Source organism: Moschus berezovskii, chromosome X (genome assembly GCF_049115385.1).
Source record: "Moschus berezovskii isolate FMDL1 chromosome X, NW_MosBer_1.0, whole genome shotgun sequence".
In the NCBI taxonomy this organism is placed as follows: Eukaryota; Metazoa; Chordata; class Mammalia; order Artiodactyla; family Moschidae; genus Moschus; species Moschus berezovskii.
In genome coordinates, this window is record NC_142488.1 from 66,357,528 (window position 1) to 66,373,638 (window position 16,111).

Below are 16,111 nucleotides of genomic sequence, written 5' to 3' on the forward strand. Positions count from 1 at the left end.
GGATATGACCAAGTGACTGAACTGAACTGAATTGGCTTTACCAAGGAATTGAAACCACGAACCAAAGCATGCTGCTTAACGCTGTCAGTGCTGACCTTCCCCATGTCTGGGGGCAGGTGGGCAGGGGACAATGAAATACAGAGAGGAGAGGGTGGACACGCAGTGTGTACTCATAATGGAGGAGCACAAGCATTAACAGAAGTAAAGCTATCTCTGGACAGGGGACTCGGAAAGTCCCGTATGTCCTGGGACACAACTGTCACCTCCTCACACCACATCTCTGGGCGTTCCCCTGCTCTGTTCCAGGTATCAAACCGAACACGGTTTTTCCATGATGCCCAGCCAGAAGCCGGTAGGTCTGGCCTCACTCCGTGACATTTTGAATGCCTCCTCATTAAGAACAGCAGCTGGACAACAGAAATTACCCAGTGATGTAGAGTCAGGCTCTGGCAGCCCATGTCCACGCTGCTTTGTATGGATTTCCCTGCCTCCAACTCCCATCTGCTGCACACGCACTTCCTGCCACATTTGGAGCTAAAGACACTGGCATCTGTTGTGACTTCTGCATTAAGGCAGTCATGGACATTGCCTTCTGGGTCTTTGGTTGCCCACTTCCTCTTGATCCTCCCCACCCCTCGAAAGTCCAGTCAATGCAGAAGAGATCATGCCTAGAGTTAAAATGTGCAGTGTTTCTAAAAGGAAGGGAAATGTCACATAGCAAGTATTACAAAAAAGGATTAAATCTGTCAGCTGTCCAAACACTGTTAAGACCACATGCTTTACACAGCGGCGATGCAGTCAAGCCCTCTTCTTCACACAGTGGACACAACTGGGGACAGGTCTCTTCAGCGGGATGGGCACAGGGCTTGGGTTGAAGGAGCCGAGGAAGGCGAGGAAGAGCTAGGAGGTCTGCTGTTTCTGAAGTCTCCGCTCATCTGCAGCGGCCAGCATCCTTCGATACAGGGTCACAGGGTCAGAGGTCGTCCCTTCTGAGGGGAGGCAGCTCTCCGAGGCCGAGTCATCTTCAGAACTTCTGTTCAAGAAACGCCTCCGCGCCTGCTGCAGGAGGTCATCCTTGCGTTGCACCAGCATGCGCTGCCTCTCGTTCTCGGACTGGGAGAAGAGGCTGCCCCAGGCATCAAAATCCTCCCTTTCACTGGGCTCTGCCTCCAGCTCACCAAAGTCCAGCGCCTTCTCCAGCCGAGAACTGAGGTTCAGCGGCACCCGCTCTGTCTGAACAGAAGCTTCTCCGTCCTCCTGCTCGCCGTTTGGCCTTTCCACGGGGCTGTTCAATGCGGGCCTGATGCTCTCTGACCGCTGTGTGGGAAAAGGTACTTGAATCCATCCTTCCAGAATGTTGTCTGTTGTTATTTCAACCTAGCATGTCAGCTGGAGGTCTTGTAGTACCAGGTGGTATGGCACCTGGGGAAACATCTCTTGAATCTGATAAGCCATTGCATTGAGCTGGGAGTTGCTTGCCTGTGTAATGCCTAGAATGTTGGTGGTGTGCATCACTTCGACTGAGAAACTCGGCAGCCAACTCGCGATCCGGGACCCGTCGAAGTGGAAGAAGTGATTGTGTTGGTTTAAGCGAGATCTGCCTTCAGCTGCCGCCACAGGAACCAAATTCTCATCCAGGTTCTCTCCTGGATGGTCTTCCTGGACACGATTATTGTCAGCAATGTTAAGAGACATCCTGCACATGGGGCAGGTGGTGTCTTGTTCTAGCCAGGAACGAAGACAGGAGTTGTGGAAAAGATGTCCACAGGGCAGTTTCTTCACAGCCTGCATGGAGTCCCAGCAGATGGCCCAGTCATCGTTATTGACAGCCAGCTCCTCTGGAGTTGCCACTGCAAACCTGGCTTCCATGTTTCCGACCACTCGCAATTAGTTCCTGTGCGGGCGGATGCGACGCTGTACTTCATGAAACAGGTAATGCAGCTGCATGAAGATGACCAAGCTGGCCGTGGACAACCAGATGTTACCAAATAACATGTGAATATGGTGCATGAGATCCAAGGATAAGAGAGTGAGCTCCGTGACAAAATCTGTGTAATAGACATACGTCCCCTTTCCTTCCCATGTCCCTTCATGGTTGAGGTCCCAGGAGTGAATTACATATCATAAAATCACATGAGCAGTCCTCACTGTCACAAGAAGAGACTCTGCAGCCATGAAGGCCAATGTGTGCACCCCATGGGTGTAGCCTGTGACGCAACAGAAGACTGCTAACCCACAGCAGGAAAGCAGCATGGCGATCGGGAGGGACAGAACTCGGCCGTGGCTACTAATGGGGGTGGTGGGAGAAAAAGAAAGCTGTTCAAACTGATCCTTGAAGAGCTGAACCATCAGGTGCAAAAATACTAGTCCAGCAAACCAGAGGCACCACATGACCACTTCTTCCACTGTTTGGACATTCAGCACACAGAAAATGAAAATGAACTTGTAGAAAATAAAATTCCAAAACTTGTCTTTGAAGTGCTGTCTTTTGCTCACTTAAAGAGGGCCAAACACGATACACTGGATGAGCTTAGCCACCCACATCAAAATGCAGCAAGCAGTATTTACTAGAACCCACACGAACAGGCTGTCCGAGAGCAGGTACTGGGCCACATCGTGGGCCCAGGATCCCCGGGCGCTCGGCCGGAGGAGGGGGGCCGGGTCTGGCTGCACCGGGGCCGTTACCAGGTCCGCCTTGGTGAGCCTGGGCCTGGGCCTGGGCCTGGTCTCGGGCTGACTGAGAGCGTGGTAGGCACTGACGATGGTGCTGAGCAAGGCCAGGCCACTCAGGCCCGTGTAAGTGAGGAGGCTGGGCCAGGGGAAGCGCTCGAGGAAGAGCAGCGGCATGGCAGCAGCAGCGGCTTCCAGCCCCCAGGCCTCCCCGTGCTACAGCCAGGTCCCAGCGGCCTGGCGAATGGCGCCCACGAGCTCTGGCATAGCTGCCGCCGCCGCCGCCACCACCGCTGCGCTGGGCCGGGCCAGGCCGCTCCGCCCTCAGGGTCAGTTTTCATTCCCTGTCTCAGAGAAGGACAATACCAAAGAATGCTCAAACTACCGTACAACTGTGCTCATTTCACATGCTAGTAACGTAATGCACAAAATCATTCAAGTTAGGCTTCAACAGTATGGGAACTGAGAAATTCCAGATGTACAAGTTGGCTTTAGAAAATGCAGAGGAACCAGACATCAAATTGCCACTATCCATTGAATCATAGACAAAGCAAGAGAATTCCAGAAAAATATCTACTTCTGCTTCATCAACTATGCTAAAGCCTTTGACTGTGTGGATCACAACAAGCCGTGAAAAACTATTGAAGAGATGGGAATACCACAACACCTTACCTGTCTCCTGAGAAACCTATATGCAGGTCAAGAAGCAACAGTTAGAATGGACATGGAACAACAGACTGGTTCAAAATTGGGACAGGAGTACATCAAGGCTGTATAGTTTCACCCTGCTTATTTAACTTATATGCAGAGTATGTCATGCAAATGCCAGGCTGGGCGAACCATAAGCTTAAATCAAGATTGACAGGAGAAATAACAATAACTTCAGATATGCAGATGACACCACCCTAATCGCAGAAAGCAAAAAGGAACTGGAGAGCCTCTTGATGAAGGTGAAAGAGGAGAGTGAAAAAACTGACTTCAAACTCAACATTCAGAAAACTAAGATCATGACATCTAATCTCATCACTTCCTGGCAAATAGATAGGGAAACAATGGAAACAGTGAGACACTTTATCTTCTTGAGATTCAAAATCACTGTGTATGGTTAATGCAGCCATGAAATTAAAAGATGCTTGCTCCTTGGAAGAAAAGCTATGACAAACCTAGACAGCATATTGAAAAGCAGAGACATCACTGTGCCAACAAAGGTCCATCTAGTCAAAGCTATGGTTTTTCCAGTAGTCATGTATGGATGTGAGAGTTGGACAATAAAGAAGGCTGAGCAAAAAAGAATGGATGTTTCTGAAGTGTGGTGCTGGAGAAGACTCTTGAGAGTCCCTTGGACTACAAGGAGATCAAACCCGCCAATCCTAAAGGGAATCAGTCCTGAATATTCACTGGAAGAACTGATGCTGAAGGTCAAATTCCAATACTTTGGCCACCTATTGCGAAGAACTGACTCATTTGAAAAGACCCTGATGCTGGGAAAGCTTGAAGTCAGGAGGAGAAGGGGACGACTGAGGATGAGATGGTTGGATGACATAACCAAGTCAATGGACATCAATTTGACCAAACTCTGGGAGATAGTGAGGAACAGGGAAACCTGAAGTACTGCAGTCCGTGGAGTTGCAATGAGTCAGACACGACCGAGTGACTGAACAACAACAGGGTATATATATGCCCAGTAGTGGGGTTGCTGGATCATACTGTAGATTTATTCCTAGTTTTAAAAGGAGTCTCCATACTGTTCTCCATAATGGCTGTATCACTTTAAATTCCCACCAGCAGTGCAAGAGGGTTCCCTTTTCTCCATATTCTCTCCATCATTTATTATTTCTAGATTTTTTGATGATGGCCATTCTGGTTGGTGTGAGGTGGCACCTCACTGTAGTTTTGATTTGCAAGGAGTAACTGGCAAATTTGGCCTTGGAGCACGGAATGAAGCAGGGCAAAGGCTAATAGAGTTTTGTCAAGAGAATTCACTGGTCATAGCAAACACCCTCTTCCAACAACACAAGAGAAGACTCTACACATGGACATCACCAGATGGTCAACACCGAAATCAGATTGATTATATTCTTTGTAGCCAAAGATGGAGAAGCTGTATACAGTTAGCAAAAACAAGACCAGGAGCTGACTGTGGCTCAGATCATGAACTCCTTATTGCGAAGTTCAGACTTAAATTGAAGAAAGTAGGGAAAACCACTAGACCATTCAGATATGACCTCAATCAAATCCCTTATGATTATACAGTGGAAGTGAGAAATAGATTTAAGGGACTAGATCTGATAGATAGAGTGCCTGATGAACTCTGGACGGAGGTTCGTGACATTGTACAGGAGACAGGGAACAAGACCATCCCCATGGAAAAGAAATGCAAAAGAGCGAAATGGCTGTCTGAGGAGGCCTTACAAATAGCTGTGAAAAGAAGAGAAGCGAAAAGCAAAGGAGAAAAGGAAAGATATAAGCATCTGAATGCAGAGTTCCAAAGAATAGCAAGGAGAGATAAGAAAGACTTCCTCAGTGATCAATGCAAAGAAATAGAGGAAAACAACAGAATAGGAAAAACAAGAGACCTCTTCAAGAAAATTAGAGATTCCAAGGGAACATTTCATGCAAAGATGGGCTCGATAAAGGACAGAAATGGTATGGACCTAACAGAAGCAGAAGATATTAAGAAGAGGTGGCAAGAATACACAGAAGAACTGTACAAAAAAGATCTTCCCGACCAAGATAGTCACGATAACGTGATCACAGACCTAGAGCCAGACATCTTGGAATGTGAAGTCAAGTGGGCCTTAGAAAGCATCACTACGAACAAAGCTAGTGGAGGTGATGGAATTCCAGTTGAGCTATTACAAGTCTTGAAAGATGATGCTGTGAAAGTGCTGCACTCAATATGCCAGCAGATTTGGAAAACTCAGCAGTGGCCACAGGACTGGAAGAGGTCAGTCTTCATTCCAATCCCAAAGAAAGGCAATGCCAAAGAATGCTCAAACTACCGGACAATTGCCCTCATCTCACACGCTAGTAAAGTCATGCTCAAAATTCTCCAAGCCAGGCTTCAGCAATATGTAAACCGTGAACTCCCAGATGTTCAAGCAGGTTTTAGAAAAGGCAGAGGCACCAGAGATCAAATTGCCAACATCCGCTGGATCATGGAGAAAGCAAGAGAGTTTCAGAAAAACGTCTATTTCTGCTTCATTGACTATGCCAAAGCCTTTGACTGTGTGGATCACAATAAACTGTGGAACATTCTGAAAGAGATGGGAATCCCAGACCACCTGACCTGCCTCTTGAGAAACCTGTATGCAGGTCAGGAAGCAACAGTCAGAACTGGAAATGGAACAACCAACTTGTTCCAAATAGGAAAGGGAGTGCGTCAAGGCTGTATATTGTCACCTTGCTTATTTAACTTATATGCAGAGTACATCATGAGGAACGCTGGGCTGGAAGAAGCACAAGCTGGAGTCAAGATTGCTGGGAGAAATATCAATAACTTCAGATATGCAGATGACACTACCCTTATGGCAGAAAGTGAAGAGGAACTCAAAAGCCTCTTGATGAAAGTGAAAGAGGAGAGTGAAAAGGTTGGTTTGAAGCTCAACATTCAGAAAACAAAGATCATGGCATCTGGTCCCATCACTTCATGGGAAATAGATGGAAAAACAGTGGAAACAGTGTCAGACTTTGTTTTTTTGGGCTCCAAAATCACTGCAGATGCTGATTGCAGCCATGAAATTAAAAGACGCTTGCTCCTTGGAAGGAAAGTTATGACCAACCTTGATAGTATATTAAAAAGCAGAGACATTACTTTGCCAACCAAGGTCCGTCTAGTCAAGGCAATGGTTTTTCCCGTGGTCATGTATGGTTGTGAGAGTTGGACTGTGAAGAAGGCTGATCGCCGAAGAATCGATGCTTTTGAACTGTGGTGTTGGAGAAGACTCTTGAGAGTCCCTTATACTGCAAGGAGATCCAACCAGTCCATTCTGAAGGAGATCAATCCTGGATGTTCATTGGAGGGACTGATGCTAAAGCTGAAACTGCAATACTTTGGCCACCTCATGCGACGAGTTGACTCACTGGAAAAGACTCTGATGCTGGGAAATGTTGGGGGCGGGAGGAGAAGGGGACGATGGAGAATGAGATGGCTGGATGGCATCACCGACTCTGTGGACATGAGTTTGAGTGTACTCCGGGAGTTGGTGATGGACAGGGAGGCCTGGCGTGCTGTGATTCATGGGGTCGCGGAGAGTCGGACACGACTGAGCGACTGAACTGAATAATGAGCAATGTTGAGTATCTCTTCATGTTTATTGGCCACTTGTATGTCTTCTTTGGAGAAATGTCTGTTTAGATATTCTGCCGATTTTTTTATTGAGTTGTTTGTTTTTTCGATACTGAGCTGTATGAGCTGCTTATATATTTTGGAGTTTAACCCTTTTTCAGTTGCTTTGTTTGCATTTATTTTCTCCCATTCTGAAGGTTGTCTTTTCATCTTGTTTATAGTTTCCTTTGCTGTGCAAAAGTTTTTAAGTTTTATTCGGTCCTATCTCTTTATTTTTGGTTTTGTTTCCATTCCTCTAAGAGGTGGGTGAGAGAATATCTTACTGCTATTTATGTCAAAGAGTGTTCTGCCTTGTCTTCCTTTAAGAGCTTAATAGTTTCTGGACTTACATTTAAGTTTCTAATCGATCTTGAGTTTATTTTTGTGTATGGTGTTAGGAAACATCCTAATTTCATTCTTTTCACATAGCTGTCCAGTTTTTCCAGCACCACTTATTGAAGAGGCTATCTTTTTTCCACTGTATATTCTTGCCTCCTTTGTCAAAGGTAAGGTGCCCATATGTGTGTGGATTTATCTCAGGGCTTTTTATCATGTTCTATTGGTCTATATTTATGTTTTTGTGCCAGTACCATACTGTCTTGATGACTGTAGCTTTGAATATAGTCTGAATCAGGGAGGTTTGTTCCTTCAACTCTGCTTTTCTTTCTCAATGTTGCTTTGACTTTTGGGGGTCTTTTGTGTTTCCATACAAACTGTGCAACTTTTTCTTCTAGTTCTGTGAAAATTGCCATTGGTAATTTAATAAGGATTGCATTGAATCTGTAGATTGCTTTGGGTAGAGTGAAATGAAATATTTTATGCCATAACAATGGGCAAGAAATGTCAGCTCTCAGTGATTTTGGGCCTCCAAATGTGAATGAGGGCTCCCAAAATGAAACACGATGCCTGCAATCCAACAGGTATTGTATTCTTTTTGTTGCAATGATGAATGGGATTGTTTCCTTCGTTCCTCTTTCTGATTTTTCATTGTTAGTGTATTGAAATGCAAGGGATTTCTGTGTATTAATTGTATATCCTGTGACTTTACTAAATTCATTGATTAGTAGTCTTTTGGTTGCATTTTACAGGTTTTCTATGTATATAGTATCATGTCTTCTGCAGTGAAAGTTTTACTTCTTTTCCAATCTGGATTCCTTTTATTCCCACTTTCTAGATATCTTTTGATTTCCTCTTTTATTTCTTCAGTGGCTTCCTGGCTATTTAGAAGTGTATTGTTTATCTTTGTGTTCAAACACTTTGCTTTCTAAATGTTCAGGAAAACTATGTACATTTTTAAAGTTGGATAGTTTTTTTGTATTGCTTTTTTAAAATTTATTTAGTTTAATTGGAGGCTAATTACTTTACATTATTGTATTGGTTTTGCCATACATTGACATGAATCTGCCCCAGGTGTACATATGTTCCCCATCTTGAACCCCCCCTCTCACCTCCCTCCCCCTCCCATCCCTCTGGTTCATCCCAGTACACCAGTCCCGAGCATCCTCTATCATGCATCAAACTTGGACTGGCGATTTGTTTCACATATGATAATATACATGATTCAATGCCATTCTCCCATATCATCCCACCCTCGCCCTCTCCCACAGAGCCCAAAAGACTGTTCTATACATCTGTGTCTCTTTTGCTGTCTCGTATACAGGGTTATCGTTATCATCTTTCTAAATTCCATATATATGCGTTAGTATACTGTATTGGTGTTTTTCTTTCTGTCTTACTTCACTCTGTATAATGGGCTCCAGTTTTATCCACCTCATTAGAACTGATTCAAATGCATTATTTTTAATGGCTGAGTAATACTCCATTGTGTAAATGTACCACAGCTTTCTTATCCATTCATCTGCAGATGGACATCTAGGTTGTTTCCATGCCCTGGCTATTATAAACAGTGCTGCGATGAACATTGGAGTACATGTGTCTCTTTCAATTCTGGTTTCCTCGGTGTGTATGCCCAGGAGTGCGATTGCTGGGTCGTATGGCAGTTCTATTTCCAGTTTTGTAAGGAATCTCCACACGTTCTCCATAGTGGTTGTACTAGTTTGCATTCCCACCAACAGTGTAAGAGGGTTCCCTTCTCTCCACACCCTCTCCAGCACTTGTTGTATTGCTTTTGAATTGTGAGAATTTTTGATGTAATCTGGATATTAGACCTTTATCAGATACGTAATTATCAAATATCTTTTCCCATCCTGTAGGTTGTCATTTAACTGTCTTGAGAATGACCTCTGGCACACAAGTTTGCTTTCATGAAGTTCATTTATCTATTCTTACCTTTTGTTGCTCATAATTTTAGTGTCATATCACATAAACCATTGTCAAATACAAGGTTATGAACATTTGTCCCCATGCTTCTTCCAAGCATTTTAAGTTTTAGTTCTATTATTTCAGTCTTTTAAACCACTAAAAATTTGCATATGCTATGAGATAAGGGTTCAGCTTTACTGGATTGTATGTGGATATCCAATTGTTCCAACACCATTTTTGAAGAGGCTATTATTCCTCATTGAATGATTATGACTTATTTTTCAAAAGCCAATTGACATAAGATTTTTTTTTTGTTGACCCTCAATCCAATTCCATTGATCTATATGGCAATCCTTATACTAGAATGACACTTTTTATGGATGTAACTTTGTAGTAACTAAACTCAAGATGTTTGAGTCCTCCAAAGTTGTCCTTCCTTTTCAAGATTGTTTAACTACTCAGGACCCCTCATATACACACAAAAATTTTAGAGTTGGTGTTTTTCATGTCTGCAAAATTGCTGTTGGTATTTTCTAGTAACTGCACTGAATCTGTAGATTTCATAGATTTCATTAAGCAGTATTATTATCTTGAAAATAATATATTTCAATTCATAAATATGGACTATCTTTCCATTTATTTAGGACTTTTAAAATTTCTTTCAGCAACCCTTTGAATTTTCAGTGTTTGTGTCTTATACTTCCTTAGTTAAACTTTTTCCTAAACATTCTATTATTTTTAATGTTACTTTAAACAGAATTGCTTTAGTAATTTCATTTTGGAGATTGTTAATTTCTAGTACATCAAAAGGCAACAGATTGTTTTTTGTGTTGGTTTTGCATCTTGCAACTTAGCTGATTTTTTTTTTATTAGCTTTAGCAGACTTTTTGGTAAATTCTTTAGGATATCTTACATATAAAACCATGTCATCTGTTACTAGAGACAGTTTTATTTCTTCCTTTTAAAAGTATATCCGTTCCGTTCCGTTCAGTCGCTCAGTCGTGTCCGACTCTTTGCGACCCCATGGACTGTAGCCTATTAGGCTTCTCCATCCATGGGATTCTCCAGGCAAAAATACTGGAGTGGGTTACCATTTCCTTTTCCAGGGGATCTTCCCGACCCAGGGATCGAACCCGGGTCTCCCACATTGGAGGCAGATGCTTTAACCTCTGAGCCACCAGGGAAGCCCTTTAAAAGTATATACCTTTTGTTTATTTTTTTGTGCTTAATTAGTCTGCCTAGAACTTTATTACAATGTTGAGCAGATGGAGTGAAAATGGGTGTTCATTGGAAGGACTGATGTTAAAGCTGAAACTCCAATACTTTGGCCACCTCATGCGACGAGTTGACTCACTGGAAAAGACTCTGTTGCTGGGAGGGATTGGGGGCAGGAGGAGAAGGGGACGACAGAGAATGAGATGGCTGGATGGCATCACTGACTCGATGGAGGTGAGTTTGAGTGAACTCTGGGAGTTGGTGATGGACAGGGAGGCCTGGCATGCTTTGATTCTTGGGGTCGCAAAGAGTCAGACATGACTGAGCGACTGAACTGAACTGAGTGAGACTGAGGAGAAGGCAATGGCAACCTACTCCAGTAGTCTTGCCTGGAAAATACTGTGGGCGGAGGAGCCTGGTAGGCTGCAGTCCACAGGGTCGTTAAGAATTGGACACAACTGAGTGACTTCACTTTCACTTTTCACTTCCCTGCATTGCAGAAGGAAATGGCAACCCACTCCAGTGTTCTTGCCTGGAGAATCCCAGGGACTGGGGAGCCTTTGAGCTGCTGTCTATGGGGTCGCACAGAGTCGGACATGACTGAAGCGACTTAGCATCAGCAGCAACAGCAGCAGCAGCATTGAGACTGAGCATTAAAAAATGTTTGAATGGTATATTCTCTTTGTTTTCTCTAGAATTTGGATAGATGGTATTGTCATTCAAAACACTTGCTGTTCTTCCCTATGGGGCCCCTTCCGTAGGATAAGCTTGGCTCCTGCCCCATGCATACTGAGTTTGGCTGTGTGACTAGCCTTAGCTGATAGAATGCAAGTGGAACTGACATATACCACTTAGGAGAAAGATTTAAGAATGTATAGTCCACCAACTTTCCTCTTCTACAAGATCAGTAGTGTCTTGAATAAGGGCTACTTCTCTTTCTGTCTGGATTTTGAAGTGAAGATGGGGAGAGAATAGTCACAGTTGACCTGAGAGGGACATGAAGACTGAGCAAGAAGTAAATCTTTATTGTTGTAAACTACTGAAATCTTGAGGTTATTTTTTTTCCTAGTATAGCAGTATAAGCTAACTATTCACAAATCCTTCATTAATTGGCAGAAGATCTTCTGGCACTAGATATATTCATCTTTCCCTATGTTCATATTACAAATTACTTCCAGTGTTGTACATGTATTTTAATTTTATTTATTCTAATATCATTCTTGTCATTTACCTATTAAGGAGCCTTATAATCTTATTAGTCAAATCTGTCAATTATTTCCATTATAGTTTGTGACTTTTAGGTCATATTTAGGAAAAATCTCTAAATCATAGTTATAAAATATTTACAAAATTATAAAATATATATAAATAAAACTTTACAGATCTGTATACGAGACAGCAAAAGAGACACAGATGTATAAAACAGTCTTTGAATATATTTTAGACCTTTGTCTGTTCCAGTGTTTTGTCAGACTATTTCTGTACATGCATCTTGTTATTTTCTTCCAGTTTTATTGAGATGTAATTGACACATAGAATTGTATAAATTTAAGGTATACAGCATAATGATTTGACTTACAGCATGAATTAATTATCACAATGAGTTTAGTGAGCATCCTTGATCTTCTATAGATATAAAATTAAAGAAATAAAAAAAAATCCTTATAATGAAAACTTATGATTTTCTCTCTTAAGAACTTTTATATATAAAATACAACAGTGTTAATTATGTTTATCACATTGTTTTAATTACTGTAGATTTATTTATGTTTTCATACTTGGGCTGTCCCTCATTTTTTTTTTAATATCTGGCAGTTTATTAAAAAATGGAGCGTACTGAACAACAAACTTTCTTACATCTTTCAGGAAGAAAAAACACTAAATTTGAAAAGACATCACCCACTGAATTTGGACACAACGCCTCTACTCAATTAACAGAAACATTTGTACAGTCCAGGTCTTTAGTTTTACAGCCATCAGGCCATGAATTCATAGGGAATGGGATCCAACAGTTCGGGTTCCTTTCCATTGGTCCTCACAAAGTGTGCTTCTCTGGGTGGAGCAGGCTGGCGCTTCAGCTGAACCCAAGTCCCTTTCTCTTTGGCTTCCTTCTTTTTCTGATCATTTTCCTTCACACGTTTCAGAAAGCTATCTCGGCTCTTAAAGAGCTTAATATGCTCAATACACACATTAATTCTCTTGGCAAGAATCTTACCCTTAACTTGTTTGTTTACAATGATGCCAACAGCATGCTGGGTGACACTGTAGACTCTCCCAGTTTTGCCATGGTAACATTTGTGGGGCATTCCTTTTTGAACAGTACCCATTCTCTTGATATCTACAATATCCCCCTTCTTGTAGATTCGCATGTATGTGGTCAAAGGAACAACTCCATGTATTCTAAAAGGCCTAGAGAACATGTAGCGGGTGCCCCTCCTCTTTCCCTTTGTGTTGGTCATTTTGGCGAATTACTGGAAGATGGCGGTTCTGGCCGAAAAGCTTTTTTTCTTTTTAAATGTTTCTTTTTAAAAGATGAATATTAGAAACCTTTAATCTAATAAAAATAGAACCTTTTCTATATTGTTCCACTACTTAAAACAGTCAGGACTTTCATCTTCCTGATATCTTCTGTGCCTTGTCATAGTAACCCCAAATGATAAACTGGGAAGTGACTTTTGATTTTCCAATAGTACCATGTTTAGCTCCAATGCCAGCATGGGAACCTACCTCTCATTTCCAGAACACCTCAGTATGTAGTGTTTTCCAAAAGACAAATGAGCCTAAGGATACACTGATTTCATCTAATTGTGGGGAAAGGACCAAGTGAGAGAGATAAGTACTCCAGTCTTATTTCCACAAACCCAACTGAACCTCCCATACATCATGATCCTATAAGCATATAAAAGCCAATGTCAAAAAACGTTATATTCTAGACCATGGGGTTGCAAATTGTCGGATATGACTGAGTGACTAAGCACACATATTAGGCCAAGTGGTTTGGATATTCTTGTACTTAGTTGCTCAGTCATGTCTGACTCTTTGTGACCCCATGGACTGTAACCCACTAGGCTTCTCTGTCCATGGGGATTCTCCAGTCAAGAATACTGGAGTGGGTTACCATGTCCTCCTAAAGGGGATCTTCCTAACGCAGGGATCAAACCCAGGTCTCCCACATTGCAGGTGGATTCTTTACCATCTGAGCCACCAGGGAAGTCCTTGGATATTCTTATTATTCTTTAAATAAGATTACATATGGAAATTTAATACAATGCAATTTTTATATAATAAAAGTTATAAACAGGGGCCTTACTGGTTAAAATGAGAACCTTCCTGGACTACTTCCACTCGATCCCTTGCACTTCATGGAGTAAAGTTTAACAACTGCTGTTCAATGATTCTCCCAGAGATGCTAATTCTGACCTGGTCTTCTAACACGTTCCATCATTTCATCCACTTGTTAAAAATTCTCTTATTTTCTCTGAAGAAGACTCCCTGCCCTTTAAGAGATCTACCCTTCACTCCAGCCACCTAAATGGCTCAAGAGTAGGCCAGCTATAACCAGTTTATTATTGACTATTGAGAGGGTTAAGACTGATTCCCTTATGATCTCTGGTGAGTGACTTTGGCAAAGTCAGGGTTAGTCTACATAAAAAGCCTCTTTCTCTTTTCTTTTCCTCCTTCTTGTCATGGGGGTTTCTTTAATATTTTTCTTTTGGTGGCAGTATTGCTCCACTAAATTAAAACCATTCCTTCCTCCCACCCTTTGCTTTTTGAAAAACACCTACAATTGTAGTAAGCATTTTATTTGTAAAAGTGACTTTCATCTGAGTCTGAGATTTGTGTCTAAGGTTTCCTGGAACTCATTCCTAATAATTCTCTGCCCAGGTTTTCTTGATTATATAGGAAAGGAAGGTCAAGCAGATTCCATGATCTCCTCTCTGTCTCTTTTCTTCATGTTTTTTTCAAAAACTTTTCCATAGCTATAAAATATACACCTGCTTATTGTAGAAAATTTGAAAAATACAGAGAAGATTAAAGAAGAAAATAAGTATCCATAATCCCATAAACAAGAGAAAGAACTACTGTTAAAAGTTTAAAGAAAGTCTCTCCAGTGTGTTTTCTTTGTACACATTAAACATAATTATGATCATATGGTACATATAATCTAGAATTCTAGTTTTTATTACTTATATATAATAAACATGTTTCCATGCGCTGTAATTTGAAACATTCTTAATTTATCATTCTCAATGGCTGGAATAATCTTTATATGAATGTAGCATATGCTAATTGTTGCTTCTTCTAAGATAAGACAGATAGGTTACTTCTAAAATATCACTATTTTAGGAGTTCACTGGTGGCACAGTGGATAAGAAGCCACAATCACAAAGCCCTCACTCTAGAGCCCCCAAGCTGCAACTACTGAGCCCACATGCTGCAACTACTGAAGAGAGCACACTTAGAGCATGGGCTCCACAACAAGAGAAATCATCATAATGAGAGACCCATGCACTGCAACAAAGTGCTTTCCACAAGAGAAAACCCAATCACAGAAACAAAAACCCAGCACAGCCAAAAATAAATAAAATTTTATTTATTTTTTTGTGTGTAGATTTCACTTTTATTTATTTTTTAATATAAATTTATTTATTTTCATTGGAGGCTAATTACTTTACAATATTGTACTGGTTTTTGCCATACATTGACATGAATCAGCCATGGGTGTACAAGTGTCCACCATCCTGAACCCCGCTCCCACCTCCCTCCCCATCCCATCCCTCTGGGTCATCCCAGTGAACCAGCCCCAAGCACCCTGTCTCATGCATCAAACCTGGACTGGCGATCTGTTTCACATATGATAATATACATGTTTCAATGCCATTTTCCCAAATCATCCCACCCTCACCCTCTCCCACAGAGTCCAAAAGACTGTTCTACCCATCTGCGTCTCTTTTGCTGTCTCATGTACAGGGTTATTGTTACCATCTTTCTAAATTCCATATATATGCATTAGTATACTGTATTGGTGTTTTCTTTCTGGCTTACTTCACTCTGTATAATAGGCTCCAGTTTCATCCACCTCATTAGAACTGATTCAAATGTATTATTTTTAATAACTGAGTAAGGAGGAGAAGGGGATGGCAGAGAATGAGATGGCTGGATGGCATCACCGACTCTGTGGACATGAGTTTGTGTGAACTCTGGGAGTTGGTGATGGACAGGGAGGCCTGGCGTGCTGTGATTCATGGGGTCGCGGAGAGTCGGACACGACTGAGCGACTGAACTGAACTGAATATTCCATTGTGTATGTGTGCCACAGCTTTCTTATCCCTTCATCTGCTGATGGACATCTAGGTTGCTTCCATGTCCTAGCTATTATAAACAGTGCTGCAATGAACATTGGGGTAGACGTGTCTCTTTCAATTCTGGTTTCCTCAGTGTGTACGCCCAGCAGTGGGATTGCTGGGTCGTATGGCAGTTCTACTTCCAGTTTTTTAAGGAATCTCCACACTGTTATCCATAGTGGTTGTACTAGTTAGCATTCCCACCAACAGTGTAAGAGGGTTCCCTTTTCTCCACACCCTCTCCAGCATTTATTGCTTGTAGACTTTTGGATAGCAGCCATTCTGACTGGCG

At 42.0% G+C, this 16,111-nt stretch overlaps 2 pseudogenes; both read right to left on the bottom strand.

The window, feature by feature from the left end:
* Nucleotides 1–861: 861 nt before the first annotated feature.
* LOC129563928 (E3 ubiquitin-protein ligase AMFR pseudogene) lies at nt 862–2,847 on the bottom strand (annotated as a pseudogene).
* Nucleotides 2,848–12,439: 9,592 nt separating this feature from the next.
* LOC129564601 (large ribosomal subunit protein eL21 pseudogene) lies at nt 12,440–12,955 on the bottom strand (annotated as a pseudogene).
* Between the last annotated feature and the right edge of the window lie 3,156 nt (nt 12,956–16,111).